Source organism: Triturus cristatus, chromosome 5_2 (genome assembly GCF_964204655.1).
Source record: "Triturus cristatus chromosome 5_2, aTriCri1.1, whole genome shotgun sequence".
Classification (NCBI taxonomy): domain Eukaryota; kingdom Metazoa; phylum Chordata; class Amphibia; order Caudata; family Salamandridae; genus Triturus; species Triturus cristatus.
The window spans coordinates 563,972,335-563,989,233 of NC_140588.1; positions in this window are offsets into that span (position 1 = coordinate 563,972,335).

A 16,899-nucleotide genomic window follows, 5' to 3' on the forward strand; every position below is an offset into this window, starting at 1 on the left:
CCCTTTTAGCACGTACAGCAGTAGGGCTCCAAAATCTTTTAGATTCCTTTGCAAAATTTATGATTGCACTTGATCTTTTTTTTTTTTTTTTTTTCTTTTTTAATTCTTTTTATTTGCATTTTTAAACAACAGAAAACAATACAATCCACTGCTGTGTACATATAACATGTTATGGACGAGATTGCCGCCCCCCACCTCACCGCTAGTAATACTATAGATATGCTCCCTAACATAGTGTTCGAACCCCCTGCGCTTGACCCAACCATACGCCCATCCCCTCCCGCCGTACTGTCTCCCGACCCATCTATGTAGTCCAGCGTGCCCTACATGCCATCCGACCCGCATCCGTCCCCCAGCAATAGCAGGGAATGAACTTGAAAATTACAGTTCTTGAAGCGTTGTCTGCGCCAACCAGTGAGTAAAGGGTTCCCAGATATCCTTTGGCCTGGAACGCATCGGCATCATCTCCCAATATAGCGCTAGCTGCGACTGGCAATATACTACGCTTCGCACCCAGTCCCTGATATTAGGCGCTGTAGCCACCCCCCAGTGCATCGCAACTTGGCGTTTGGCTAGTAGGATAAGCATCGCTGGCAACTTACGGTGTTTGGGCTTGATCATAGGCAATATACCTAGCAGTGTAGCCTGCGGGGTGCATGGGATCTGCAGACCAGTGATCGTTCCCACTATGTTTAACACTTTGACCCAGAAAGCCGCCAACGGGGGACAGTCCCACGCCATATGTATGAAGGTCGCCGCACCCGTGCGACACCGCCAGCAAGCAGCGGAATCTCTCAGTCCCATGCGGTGGAGCCGGTGAGGGGTGCGATATATCATATGAATATATTTAAAGTGTATCAGGCGAAGTCGGTAATTAGGGGATAGGACCCCCAGGAGCCTGCAGCATAGATCCCAGTGTTCATCAGAAATGTCGGAACCCAATTCCGCAGACCACAGCTCACGGGCCGCCGGGATCACTACAGGATGGCTAGCTTGCATACGTTGGTACAATCTGGATATAAGCTTGCGTCCTGATTCTACCGCCAGCACGTTTTCCAGGGCTGGTAAATCTGGCGGAGGAGCCGGAAACGTGGGAAACAGTTTTTGACCTGTGTGGCGTAACTGGCAGTAGAGTAGCGTGTCTAACAGCGTCGGAGCCTCCTCGCCACACATCTGCTCCAGCGTGATGAAGGAGCCCCCCGGGAACAAGTCACCCACTGTGCGAAGGCCGTGCGCCGCAGCCCGCTCGCCAGTGCGCATATTCTGCAGCGGGGACCACATCGGGTTATGTCGCAGCGGCATCGATCCGGCATATAAGAGGTCCAGTCCAGCCCTGCGTCGCAGCCCATCCCAGGCCCATCTAAGTGCGTGCACCGGGTCTATGTCAGCGCATCTCCGTTTGTGCGGCGCATATAGGGCCACGGCGAGTGGCAACGGTGCCGCTCTATCCGTTTCTATCGCCACATGTGGCTGGAACGGCGTTGGGTGGACCCAGTGGTGTAAAAACTGTGCCTGCGTGCAGTATGCGTAGAGCGGGAAATCCGGCGCCGCCAGGCCTCCCTGTCGCTGCGGGAGAGTGAGGGTCTCCCACGCCACCCTCGGCTGCCTACCGCCCCACGCCAGCTCCACCATCTGCGAGCGCAATTGGCGCAAAAAACTAGCAGTCAGGGGCAGCGGAATGTTCCCGAAGAGATATAAGAGCTTCGGCAGGATGACCATCTTGGCCACCGCAATTCTGCCCGCCAGCGAAAGGGGCAAATGCTTCCAGCGGCCGACCCGCTCCTCGACCCAGCCCAGTGTACGCCCGTAATTTTCCGACCATATTTGCTGCATATCAGTGCTGATCCAGACCCCCAAGTATCGCACCGGTCCGTCTGCCCATTTCAGCGGGCAATTCGGGGAAAAGCGAGTCGTCCCGGCCGTCAAAGGTAGAATAACCGACTTCTCCCAATATATGGTTACACCTGATAGCAAGCCATACTCTATCAATTCTCCTGTCATGGGCGAAAGGTTTTCCCGCGGGTCGGTTACATACAAGGTAATATCATCCGCGTACAGAGACACGGTCAGTGCCCTCGACGAAAACCCTATGCCCCGGTTTGCGTGGTGCTGTCGGATGCGAGCCGCCAAGGGCTCTGTGGCGATGGCAAATAGCAGGGGCGATAAGGGGCAGCCCTGTCTCGTACCCCTCCCGATGGCAAAGGGCGCAGAGACTAGCCCGTTAACCCGTACCCGGGCAGTGATGTTGGTATACAACAAGCGAATATAGCCAATGAATGCCTCACTCATACCCATTCGCTGCAGCAAGGGAAACAGGAATCCCCACTCCAGGGAGTCGAACGCTTTTGTTGCGTCCAACAGCACCGCTACGGCTTGTACATGCGGGGCCAAGTAGTGTAGCACCCCAAATAAAGTTCGAAGATTGTGAGACGTAGAGCGGCCCGGCACAAAGCCCGATTGGTCAGGCCGTATCATGAGTGGCAGTACCGGTTGCAACCGCAGTGCTAGCATTTTCGCGAAAATCTTTGCATCCGTATTAATTAAGGACAGCGGCCTATAGGAGTCGCAGTGTTGCGCGTCTTTATCCGGTTTTAAGAGGGCGATAATGACCGCCTCTCTCATCGATTCCGGGAGCACACCCGCTTCAACGGCCTCAGTATATACTGCCAGTAGTTTGGGGGCCAGCAGATCCGCATATTCCTTATAGAATTGTGCCGGTAACCCGTCCGGTCCCGGCGCTTTCCCGGCCGCCAATGCGCCTATCGCCTCTTTAACGTCGTCTATCTCAAAGGGGCGATCAAAGTACCCCTTTTGGTGTGCATTGAACCAAATGAGCTGGATCGTATCAAAGTATCCCGGGTGCGGTACAATTCTTTATAAAAAGTCCAAAACGTATCTAGAATTGTTGGAGGAGTATACGCATGCCCGCCCTCCGGTGTCGCCACCGAGGAGATGAAGGGGGATGGCCGCTGCAAGCGCAGCAGCAGAGCTAGCGTCCTGCCCGGTCAGTCCCCCTCGCCATATCTGCGGGCCACCGCCTGTTTAGTCAGAAACTTAAGCTCCCTATCGGCTTCAGCCTGGTATTCCGTGAGCTTGGTGCGTGTGTCCGCCAGAGTTGACGCCGATGGGTCCGAACAGTACTGCACCTCCAGAGCATGCAGGCTGTCTTCCAGCCGCTTCAGCGTTCCCCTGATGGTCTTCAGCACCGCGGCCTGTCCCGCGATGCAGTGACCTCGTATTACCACCTTGAAAGCGTCCCACAGGGTGCCTTCCGACGTAACAGAGCCCGTGTTCTGTTCAAAATATTCCGTAACGCGTTGGTATATATCTTCCCGAAACACCGGATCGGTCAGGGCCTGTGCTGGTAAGCGCCACGCGAAGGGCGTCACATATGGCTGTGGCACGCGTAGCATCAGTTCCACTGGCGAGTGGTCAGAAAGGGTGCGCGCCCTGTGCACGACGTCCGACACCCATGCATGTACCTGTGGGGTTAAAAGCCAAAAATCCAACCTGGACCAAGCTCCCCTGTGTGGGGTGAAGCAGGTGCCCTCCCGCAGCTCGGGGTGCAGAACGCGCCACGAATCTAATAGCTGATAGTCCGTCATTAGGCCACGGAGGAGATCAGCCACATGCGGATGATGCACGCGGGCCGCTCCCTCCCTGTCTAGTTCCTGCGAGATTACCGCATTGAAGTCGCCGCCCCACATGCATGCGCCCTCTCCCAGCGACTGTGTCTTGTGCCAGACGTGTCGGAAGAAATCAGGGTCGTCCGAGTTAGGGCCATATATGTTGACTAGTGTCATTGGCATGTGAAAAAGCTTCCCCTGCAATATTATGTAGCGCCCCTCAGTGTCGGCATGCACCCGATATGTTTGCCAGGGTAGGCCTCGCCGTATTAAAATGGCCACTCCCTGGGAGTAGCTGGAGTAGCCGGACGTGTGTATTTCGCCCCATCTAGCATGTCGAAGCCTCACCCCGGCTACTTGGGGCAAATACGTTTCCTGAAGGAAACAGATGTCAGCTTGGTGTCGTGTCAGATATGCATGGGTCAATCTGATCTTGCGATGGTCATTCAGACCACGAATATTCCAAGTAAAACAGCGCAGCGCGGTCAGGTATGTGTGCGGTGGTGTTTCCTACGCAGCAAGGGGTTCAGTAGCGGCAGCGCGCATGTGGTCCGCAGGAAGAGCTCTCGCTCTGAATTTCGTAACAGCAAGAAGAACATGGCAGCGGTCAGCGGCAGGGCCACAACATCCTGTAGTATTACATACAAATAGTGCAGTGTAAGAAAACCAAACAACATTATCCAAATCCCCTCACCACCCACACCAACCCCCCAATCAGGTTGAGACACTCGCCCCCCCCACACCCAACAACTATATTGCATCAGTGAAATTACGGGAATTATCCCTGTGAGGGCGTGGGTCACCGGCATACTCCCCTGTCCAAAAGGCGACAGGGTGGCCGAACATTACCGCCCATTAACATATACACTATCTGCCTGCGGCGGGGTAAGCCCAACACCGATCCCCTCACAGGTTCTCAGTCAATGTTCAAGAGTAGTCCCCGAACCTCGCAGCACTTGACCTCTCCGTTCCCCACGGCAGCCACGACACTCTATAAGTACAGAGTCTCCGTAATAGAGCAACAAGTGATACGGTACAACCAAGCTGTCCGGCGTCTTTATACGTTCCAGTTCAACGAGTACATAAAATGTAGGCCTAGTTACTCAACGTCACTAAGCTGGTCGTGCGGCGGTGTCCCCTGCCCGGAACGTTTGTCTCTCAGCGTCCGCTCCGCCTGCCTCGCAAATTTGAGTGCTTCCGTCGCAGCCGTGAAGACCATCGATTTCCCCCCGTGGTGGACCCTTAATTTAGCAGGATATAACATCGCATATTCTGTCCCCACTTTCTGGAAGATCCGCTTCGCCGGGAGGAATTCACGCCTGGCGGCCTGCACAGCCTGAGTGAAGTCGGGAAACAGTGATATTGCCATGTTTTGGAATGTTATCTCACCTCTTTCACGTGCCACCTGTAGGATCGTGTCTCTGTCTCGATAGTTGAGGATCCTGGCAAGGATCGGGCGCGGCGGCGCCCCCGGCACCGGCCGCGGCCCCAGAGTGCGATGTGCCCTCTCAACCAGGAACATGGCCGACAGGGCCTCACCAAACAGGTCGCGGAACATCCCTTCAACGAAGTGCTCCATAGTGCCAATGTTCGTGGATTCCGCAATACCAATAATTCTCACGTTATTTCTGCGAGAGCGGGCTTCCAAATCTTCGTTGCGACTCTTTATCACCTCCAGGACCTTGTCCATGCGCAACAGCTGCTCCCGGGTATCACCGCTACTCTCTTCATAGTCGGCAACCCGCGCCTCTACCGCCGCCAATCGTTCTTCGTGTTGATCCACCTTGTTCGATATTCCGTCCAGCCGCCTGGCCATGGAGTCCAACTTGCCGTCTATCTCCTTTAGGCAGCCCTTCAGCTCCCGAAACATGCTCTTGACATCTTCGGCGTCCTGCGTCGGCTCCAGCTGCGTTCCAGGGACCACCGTCTGGGACGCTGGGACAGTTTCAGTGTCCTGAGCCATGTGCTTCCCAAACTGGAGCTTCCTCTGCTTAGCATCCGTCTTCCCCATGGCGCAGCAAAGGGGTCACACCATCAGAGTCTCAGCGGGAGGGTGGGTAGGAAAGATGGGCCCAACAGAGTATGCACAGGCCTTCGAGTCCGGACAAAGTCACGGGTCCACCATGCCCAATCTGCTCCCTCCCAAGGCCGCCCGGCCGTCTGCGCCGCCAGCGGGCGTCTACAACGCACAGTCGGGCCCAGCAGGCCTGCAGCTCTCACCACGTGCAGGTCCGAGGCCGGGACAGGCCCTCCAAATGGGCACACCGCTAGTGACCAGTAGTTGGGGCGGCCGTACAGCGGGCACACACTCCGCAGTCCCTGGATCCTCTGTAGTTCGATAGTTATGCACCGGGCGGAGGCTGAAGGAGGGCGCACTCCACCACCCGGGTCACCGTCGAGGGTAACAGGCTTGGCGTCGCTATCGCAGCCCCAGGGCCGTCCCGTCAGTGCTCACGTAGATTGTCAGGAGGCGGGGAGATCGCCGCAGATTAGGGCCCCCCGGGCCGTCCGGGGCGCCAGGGACAGCAGGATTCGTCCCCCCTCCGGCAGCCGCGGCCTTTGCACGTCGTGTTCTGGCCCGCGACACGGGACTTGCGTAGCTGGGATCCCCGGCCGGGAGTCAGGAGAGCCACCGCCTGGGCTACAAGGGAGCACCGCTCCGGATCGCCGCCACCGATTTCGGTCCGGATTGCAGGGACCGATGCCTCTACGTCCGGGCACCCTCCGCCTCAGCTTTGTCGGGACAGGATGTCGGCGTAAAACGGATGAACTGACGGATTTAGGCGTTCGGCCGGCAGAGCCCCGTTACACGGCGGCCATCTTGCAGCTCGGCTCGGCCACGCCCCCATGATTGCACTTGATCTTGGCGTGAATTTTTCCAAATCCCATGTGATGATCGTGGGCACCAAGCCAAAGAGAGCAAAGACTATGTTCTGTGAAGGCCATGTTCTATCCCGGGTTACGAGATTCCCTTACCTGGGGGTCATTTTTGATGATAAGTCTACCTGGGCCCCACAACTAGCAGCTAAACGTAATGCTTTTGCTAGGGCAACACTTGCTGTCCTGGAGTTCGGACGTAAATTGGGGGTGAAGCCTATGCAAGCTATGTTGAACATCTATGTAGCTAAATGTACCTCGATTGCATTGTATGGCGCTGATTTGTGGGGAATTAAAAACGTTTTTGAACTACAGGTCGTAGAAGATAAATTTTTAAAATCCTTTTTATCCCTCCCCTGCTCAACCTCGGGTTATATTGTCCACCAAGAATGTGGGATAGACTATCTAGCGGACCGTATAGCTATTGCCCCATTTTTTAAATGGATTTCAATTTGGCTAAACCCTGAACTAGAGTTGAACCATGCGATCATAAAAGATTGCTTATCTCTAGAGTATGGCAAAACTATCCCCTGGTTGAAATATATCAAGAACCTAGCCAGGGAATTGGGTCGGCCAGACATATTTGATTATCCAAGTAACATATTAAAGGGGGACCTAAAATGGGCTAAAGATACCCATAAACAGAGGGCAATGCTAATAAGGGAAGAAAAGGAATTACTTAAACCTACAGTAAGGGCTCATCAGCTGATCATTACATCTAATAGTTTAGAGCCTTACCTGGGTATTGTTAATAACATGAATCATTGTTTTTTATTGATCAGGTTCAGAATGAATAAATTCCATCTTCTACTTACTGATTCTCCTGGGTGGACGAAGGAGAGGGATCTGGAGATCTGTTCTTGTGACAGATTTTCCATCACAGACACTACGCACTTTATCTTCTTTTGCAGCCACCTGTCTTTAATTCGTAAAAAATGTATTATCCCCCTTGTAAAAAACAAAGGATTCAGACAGGTCAAACCAGCACTTTTGTATCTTCAGATGTTGGGTTCTCCTTGGGAGATTTTTAACATAGCTAATTTTTTAGTAATCTCAATGAGGCTAAGGAAAAAAATCACGTGGTCGTAGTGTAATTAATTAATTTCTGAATTGTGATTAATTTTTATTAATATCATCTTTTAACATGCTTATAATACTATTTTAAATGTTTTTATAATGTCTCTATTGTCTTATGTACATTGTACTTTTATGGTATTTGCTATGAACCGAATAAAGTAATTTTGACTGACTGACTGACTAGTTTGTGTAGATTTGTGTTTGTTAACTAAAGTGATTAGTCTGGTCTCTGAAAAACGAGAAAAAGGGAATTGACTCTGCAAATGAATCCTGCTAAGTGTGAAAGGGCCAATCACCTTCAGGAAAAATGATCAGATATCAGGACCCAAACATTGCAAATCATCAACATAAGGTTACAAATTATTTGAACACCCTCCCGCAATGTCTGCTACCAAATGAATCATCAATTATCACCCACAATCAATCAATAATACATCACTCATTGGTGCTATAGTTACCTGCTCCAATCCAAGCACATTGTTAGGTACACAATTTTATCTCCTCTTTGATGCAAGCAACACATTGGGATATGGCAGTCTTGTAATCAAATGATCTTCTGGGGCAGCACTGGTAGGTGATAAAAAAAAGAATGATAGGCATGGGCAGGAGGCAGGCATTGTCTTCAAAGTCCTGGAAGCTATGGGGAGACTTCTTCACTGCACACTGGTCCAACTCCAATCCGGCCACCAAACATGTGCCTAAAAATGGTGCGGCTGCATACGTTAAACACAAACATAATGTACCACTGGCTAGGTCCTTTTTTTATTTTTGGCAAAACAGTGCAATGATAAACAATAAAAAAGTTCCAGAGTGGCCTACTCAGTCAGGGGAGTAGAGTTAATCCTCAAACTCAGGTGGTTCATGCAGAAGTTGGTCAGCTAATACACTTGAGTCTGACCAATCACCTCCTTCCTCCTCCTGTGATATTCCAGGAACAGTGTAATTGTGTGGTATGAAGTGTTGGTTCATTTTGATCATGGTTAATCTCTCCACATTTTGAGGCACGAGTCTGGTCATTCTCACTGTAACAACTGCACCAGCTGCACTGAACACATGGTCAGCAGATACAATGGATACCGGACAAACCAGATACTTTGCTGCCAGCCTGCTGAGCTCTGGTCATTTGCGTATCTTTCCATACAGATACATCATTAGGTTTTGATCCCCATAGACCTCTCTTGAGTCATCCAGATAGTCCTGGAACATCTTCTGAAGGGTCATTGGTGCTGCCACTTGCTCAACTTCTTTTGCCTTCACCTCTGCACTGGACTTAAGCCCAGCCACTAGAAACCAAGTCAATGAAGAAGTTGGGGCCGATTTGTCCAATCCGGTTGTGGTTGTTGCCAGTGTTCTTGTTGCTGGTGTTGGCTGCTATGAGACAACAGCACTGCACTCTCTGGAAGTTATAGACAGCACCCCTGAACTTCTGCCCAGGAGTGGGACTCTAATTTCAAGCTGTTCTTCTTCCAGGTTTATAGCTTGCTCAACAATCCACGTCTTGTATTGTGAAACATCCACTTCTAAATAAGGAATGAAAGTGGCCAGTATTTGCTTGTACCATGGATTAAGTATTATGGCACAGATGTACTCTTTTGGTGACACAATGTCTATTTACAGCCTTATATTAACAGCCATGTGAAGGATTACGTCCTCAACCAAGCCATGTGCTTTTTCGTTCACACCTGTGAACCTTTCAGACACCTTTTTTATTGGTACTGTAGCAGATGCAACAACGGGATAGATCGACCCATCGTACTGTCCTTTCTGCTCGCTTCTTGTGTCAAAACATCAAATCGAAGCAGCATCTGTGTCAGGCATTTGACTAGGTCCCATTTGTCCATCTACATGGTCATGCTTTTCCCAGTTGCAGTCCCCATCTCTTTGAATGACACAGTCCTTGATCGGCTTGTACTGCTCAAACAGACGTTGCAACATATAATAGGTCGAGTTCCAACATGTTGGTCCCTCCTGTATCAGGGCTTTATCCTCAACTCTATTAGCATGCTGCAGGATCCTCAACTGTTTCCAGGCTTTAAAAGTATGGCTAAAATGAGTGCAGATTCTTCTATGTTTTGTTTTTTGATGAAGTCCTGCATAATCAAGTTGATGCAATGTGCAAAACACAGGACTCTGAAATAGCCACTATCTGCGATGGCCTTAACTCTATTACTGCTATTGTGCGTGGAAACAAATCCAATTCTGATACCTTTGGGTCACAGCCATCAAACATTTTGCTGTTAAAGTCTTCCAAGATGTTTGCAGCTGTATGAGATTTCTACATTGTAAACATAGCTACTGTTGCATGCCACCGAACACCCTTAACAGTATCTTCAGCTCTGACACCTGTAGATAACTGTTGGCTAACCCCCGCAAAAGAGATCTACTGTGCAGTGATACACCTGTAATCAGTGTATTGACAACTAGTCCACATGTCTGTTGTAATTTGGATAGTGCGAATAATACTCTACTGCAAAGCTTGTCCAACCAATTACTGCACATCGTGATAGAGCGCAGGAAAGGCAACTCTGTCAAAATAGGTCTGGCTGGAAGCGTTCCATTTTGGTCAAGAGAAAGAAGGTTCCTTGCTAAGATTTTAGCGAACTGCCTGTTGTACAAATGTGCAATTGGGTGGTTGAGTTTGTAGGGCCCCTCCTGTCTAATCATGCCTGTAATAGAAGCCTGGATTTTTTTCTATTGTCGTTCCAGCGACTTAGGTGACTTTGTAAACAACTGGGAGGTGGTAGTCTCGATGTGCATCTTGGGGCAGTCACTGTATGCGGTAGTGTCGCCATCTGACTCTTGTGCCATTTTGAGATTGCTGAGGAGGGTGATACTTGCACACTGCTGGGGACAAGGCTGCTTTGCATAAAGTTGTCACCCTCTTCTTCCTCGTCACCTTCACCTCTCACAGTGATTGGAGCTGATCCCCCTCTCTCATCACCAACACCGCCTGCTGCAATTTCTTAAATGTGCGAATCCACCTGGATTGCATGATGTTTTTTGGTATGGGTCATTTGGCCTCCAGTACTGTAGAATGAAGTAGGCTTACCTCAATGAACACTTGTGTAGCAAATGGACCATATTGCAATGGTATCCTACTGCTTCCTAATCATAAAGAAGTCCCAAACTGGGGAGATGAACTTTTTCAGTGGGCACTGGTGACACTGCCAATGCCTGGAGGTAAGCGGGTGTGTCGATGCTTGCCTCTATGCAGTGCACACTTCCACTGAGGTGGTAGTGGTGAATGCAGGTTCAGCAGGGGTCTTACAAATATGGAAGTTGGCGGTGGTGTGGTACTAGTGCTAAATCCCTCGGAGCAGGTTGAATAGGAGAGGTAATGGCATTGTACTCTGAGCCTGCTTCTATGACAATGACTGGCTCATCATCCTCATCCCAATCCATAATTGTAAGGCTTTGAGGAACTTTCCTTTCCCTTGCCTCTCCTGGTGTCTCGGACTTAGCCAGGTTCCAATCCATATCATCAGAAGGGGGGCTTGGTGAAGATGGTGTAGTACCCTTCCTTTTTCTTGCTGGAGATCTGGAAGCCAATGGTTCTAAAAGAGAAAGTTCTTGCTCAGCAGGAAGCTGAACCTCCTGTTCTGCTCTTACTTCAAGACGTTCTACAATTGTCAGGTGGCACACCTCGAAGAACACCAGCAGCAAGTCTGGACTTGCATCAATAAGTACCTCTTCCGAGACATTTTTTTATTTTTTATTTTGGTGGAAGATGCCTTTGTTGTGGGTGGAAAAGTGGGAATGGGGAAGGACAGTTGGGGCAGTTTTAGACTTTTCTTTTCACATTGGACATTGGTTGGAGCAATATTTATTAGTTTGGGGAGAGAGGTGGGCCTGTTGTGGGTGGAGAGGGTGGGTTTTGCTGTTAAAAATTAAAGGGGAAAAATTATTCCAATACTTTATGCCTGAAGTATTTTTGGCGGTGTTTTACATTTACTTTGCACTGCTAACTTTTTGAGCAGCCTGTTTTTTTGATCCGCTTATCAAAGTGTATACCAATTAGTTATAGTTAGTTATACCCTTGTCCTTCTACCCACTGTAACTATATTGATCATTGGGGGGCATCCTGCCATTGCCTTTATTGCCTACAGCAACCTAGATAAACATGACAAAATTACTTATCTGCTATAGAAGTTAATTACTTACTAAACTACTTCACTTCACTCCATAGTTCTCTTACCTGAATGGATAAAGCAATGGCTGCTTCTTCTCTCATTTGAACCAGCACATATGCTCAGCAGCTTTTCCCAAATCAACGACCTCTTTCCAGTCCACAGAGCTGAGTAGCCTCAGAGTTACCATCAGCATGGTTTCCCTTTGAAGTCAAAAACTCCCTTCTTCCGGCTGTTGTTGAGGCAGTCCTACCCTGAGTCCTTCCATCCTCCACCTGTCTCCGAGTAACAAATCAGTCCAACTCCATCCCGACCCGAGCGAGATAGGCCTGTAGTGCACTGCTGTTGAGGAGCAAGAAGAGAAACAGAATTTGACTAGTTTGTGTAGATTTGTGTTTGTCAACTAAAGTGATTGGTCTGGTCTCTGAAGAACGAGAAAAAGGGAATTGACCCTGCAAATGAATCCTGCTAAGTGTGAAAGGGCCAATCACCCTCAGGAAAAATGATCAGATATCAGGACCCAAACATTGCAAATCATCAAAATAAGGTTACAAATTATTTGAACACCCTCCCGCAATGTCTGCTACCAAATAAATCATCAATTATCACCCACAATCAATCAATAATACATCACTCATTGGTGCTATAATTACCTGTTCCAATCCAAGCACATTGTTAGGTACACAATTTTATCTCCTCTTTGATGCAAGCAACACATTGGGATATGGCAGTCTTGTAATCAAATGATCTTCTGGGGCAGCACTGGTAGGTGATAAAAAAAGAATGATAGGCATGGGCAGAAGGCAGGCATTGTCTTCAAAGTCCTGGAAGCTATGGGGAGACTTCTTCACTGCACACTGGTCCAACTCCGATCCGGCTACCAAACATGTGCCTAAAAATGGTGCGGCTGCATACGTTAAACACACACATAATGTACCACTGGCTATGTCCTTTTTTTATTTTTGGCAAAACAGTGCAATGATAAACAATAAAAAAGTTCCAGAGTGGCCTACTCAGTCAGGGGAGTAGAGTTAATCCTCAAAATCAGGTGGTTCATGCAGAAGTTGGTCAGCTAATACACTTGAGTCTGACCAATCACCTTCTTCCTCCTCCTGTGATATTCCAGGAACAGTGTAATTGTGTGGTATGACGTGTTGGTTCATTTTGATCATGGTTAATCTCTCCACATTTTGAGGCACGAGTCTGGTCATTCTCACTGTAACAACTGCACCAGCTGCACTGAACACATGCTCAGCAGATGCAATGGATACCGGACAAACCAGATACTTTGCTGCCAGCCTGCTGAGCTCTGGTCATTTGCGTATCTCTCCATACAGATACATCATTAGGTTTTGATCCCCATAGACCTCTCTTGAGTCATCCAGATAGTCCTGGAACATCTTCTGAAGGGTCATTGATGCTGCCACTTGCTCAACTTCTTTTGCCTTCACCTCTGCACTGGACTTAAGCCCTGCCACTAGAAACCAAGCCAATGAAGAAGTTGGGGACGATTTGTCCAATCCTGTTGTGGTTGTTGCCAGTGTTCTTGTTCCTGGTGTTGGCTGCTATGAGACAACAGCACTGCACTCTCTGGAAGTTAAAGACAGCACCCCAGAACTTCTGCCCAGGAGTGGGACTCTAATTTCAAGCTGTTCTTCTTCCAGGTTTATAGCTTGCTCAACAATCCACGTCTTGTATTGTGAAACATCCACTTCTAAATAAGGAATGAAAGTGGCCAGTATTTGCTTGTACCATGGGGAGTGTTTGGTGAATTACTTGTGAGGGGCAGGCTTCCTACCTGAATATCGCGGCAAACCTTGAGGGGACAGACGCCCTTTTCTTTGTGCTGGGGTGCTTGCTGCCTATCGTTTCTGCCACCGCTGCTGCTGCAGACTTGCCGCCACACGCAGGGAGTACAGGACCACGACTCCCAAGACTCTCTGTGGCTCCGCCCCCACTCAGCAGCACTTCCGCGCCCGGAGGCGCTAAATTCAATCAGCTCCCTCGGTGGAGCGGGAGTGTTTGGTGAATTACTTGTGAGGGGCAGGCTTCCTACCTGAATATCGCGGCAAACCTTGAGGGGACAGACGCCCTTTTCTTTGTGCTGGGGTGCTTGCTGCCTATCGTTTCTGCCACCGCTGCTGCTGCAGACTTGCCGCCACACGCAGGGAGTACAGGACCACGACTCCCAAGACTCTCTGTGGCTCCGCCCCCACCCGGCAGCACTTCCGCGCCCGGAGGCGCTAAATTCAATCGGCTTCCTCCGCGTCGCGGGACGCGCGCGGGCGGCGCCGGGCTAAGCCCGGGCAAAGGGCGGGCCGTCTGTGGCCGTCCGAGGTCGGACTAGGTTGGGTTGGGCCAGGGACCCTGACTGAAATTCCTTTTGTACTATTTATGTCCCCACGTGCGGTGTGGTCTATACAGGGTAATTATAACATCTATTGGTATCCTGTGCTCTAAGAGTATTGATTATCTTAGCCACCTTATTGGTTTTACTCATGCCTGGAAAAAAACAAACCCCAGCAAATAATACTTTAGATAATTACCTGATCCAAGTTGTGGCTAAAATCAACAGTGACAGGAGATCCTCATTGGGATTGGATTCATCTACCCAATCCCATATGGCCGATAAAGAGTATGGGGATTCTTTGGCTTTACACAATAGTAGTGCATCCTGTGTGGCTCATGTCCCTCTATTTGATACAGACCCCATCTTGCCTAGTGGTGTAGTCGCTCTTATTGACGCCAACAGCGATAGTGAAGGGGTGTCAGTGATATCCACCAACATCGAGTCCCCTCCTTCTACTATCCCTGTACCAGCTCCGCGGGTTACTCGGGGTAAAAGCAAGGTTATTCAAAAAAGAGGGGGTCTAAGATCAGGCAGAAACAAAATTGCAACCCCTTCGAGGAAAATATCAGAGGACGAGGAGGAGGAGATTGATCTGCTCAGTGAAGCTCATGTTACCCTTTCTAACGCTCAATTTACTAAACTATGGAGTTTGATGGATACAAAAATAAAAGGTATAGTCAAACCCCTGGTTAGTAAAATTGACAAATTAACCGCCGAGGTCAACAGACTAGGTGGTTTATTAGAGAAAACTTTGGTGAAGGAAGGAAAAACTACTGAAGTTGTTGTAGAGCCAGTATTGAGCAAAACAACACTTGCTGAGAATAGGGGATCTGTCTCCAATCCTGTACCACTGCCTAATGTACTTAGTGGTGCTTTTGTTGATCCACCCCCTGTCGCTCCCACTAATAATTCTAATATGGGGAAAGGGTCTTCTGAGCTTGTAGTTGAAGCCTCTCCATTAGTTCTTGTTCTTGCTAATGTCCCCCCTTTGGCTTCTGGGGAGGTCGAATCTGCCCCTTCTCTACTAAACAAATCCTTATCATTGCTTACTAATAACATGATAATAACACCTTGGGGGAAGCAACAATTAGCTGTTGAACTTGCTAATGCCAGAAGGGTTGAGTGGATTGGTAACAGCGCCAAGAGGTTCAGAGGGGATTGTGTTATTCTAACCTTCACTGACCCTGAGGTTTTATCAAACATCTTACCTAACATTTTGCCTCCACAGAGAAGGTCAACTTCAATGGTACCACTGACCCTGGACTTTTTTTATTCTCGGAAAGGGAGAGGTACGAACCCTAATATTCTAAGAACCAAATGGAATGTTGTGACCAATAGGAGTAGTAATGATGTTGGATCTCGTGAATGGGGTCTATGTGTGGAAAATAGGTTTTCTGCCCTGTCAAACCTGGACGCTTGTGATTGACTACCATCCCACCGTTCATCTGAATTACCCTGTACTGATGAGCTGGGCCAACGAGAAGGTTCTCGTCCTGAGATTGTTAACTCGGAGGCCATAGCTGGTTTAATAGCTGAAAACGTAATATATAATGGTTTTAATGATAATGTGATGAGTGTACTTACTCTTAGCCCCAAATCTGTAATGGCACATGATTCTGGAAACTTATTATCCTGGAATGTGGCCGGGCTAGGCTCAAAACTGGGTTGCGGTGATTGGTTTAATTTTGTTAGTAATTTTGATGTTTGTATTTTTCAAGAAACATGGGCTTGTGACCCCGTTTTCGCTTTTGGGTACTTAAATTTTTATGTACCAGCTTCTAAGGGCCCTAAAGGGCGTCCGATGGGGGGCCTTACTATATGGGTCAAACAATCTTTAAAGGCCGTTGTAAAGAACGTAGAGACTGGTCAGAAAGATATTCAGATCATTAGACTCATGAGTGATTTATCCTTATCCATCGATATTTACAACATTTATGTCAGAGGTGGAAACGTAGGAAAATCTGTGGTTCTTCTTGCCCTGTATGATCTCCTTGAGACACATTCAGGTGGTAAAAACATAATAATTGCTGGGGACCTAAACCGTACGTTTGAACCTCTAGATACAGGCGAAGCCTTTCTAGGGGCAGAGGAAGACAAACAATGGGACATTCCCCCACTAGATACCATCCCAGTAACTCGTTGGTCAGAGGACATTTTGGGTCTGAACGCAATGTGCCTTGAGCAAGGATTAAGAGCTTTGAATGGAAGGACAAAGTCAGACAGAGTACCAGCTATGACCTTTGACAATGGGAGAAGCAAAAGTCGTATTGACTATATTATCTGTAGCTTTTCCCTTTGGCCTACTGTCAAAGACATGGATGTAACTGAAATGCCAGAGAGTGACCATAATCCGCTATGTGTCACCCATAAATGGTGGCTGTCTGAATCCAACGCCTCTACCACTCTAGATAATTGCCTACCCCCGCTCATTGTCCCAACAAATGATATGCGTAGGCTCAGATGGACAAGTGTTAGGACAGACCAGCAAGCTATAGATAATATAGGAGCTGCGACTGACAAGGCCATTATGGCCCTAGACGGCGAAACAGTGATTACTTCAAGTCAAGATACTATTATTGAAGTACATGAGTCCCTTTTCCAAGAAATCAAAAGCTACTTCCTGAAACCAGTAAACCCTAAGGTGACCCGTGTTCATAGAGTAGCCAAATGGTATAATCATGTTTGCAAGGTGGCACGAACTTCTTTGGGAGCTGCAATTAAGAGCAAAAACCTAGGGGCTATCCGCTCTGCAAGAAAGTCATATAAAACTTGCATTGCTAAAGCAAAAAAAGATTGGGATGAAGCCCATTGGGAAAAGCTGAAGTGTGCTAGTGATCGAAAA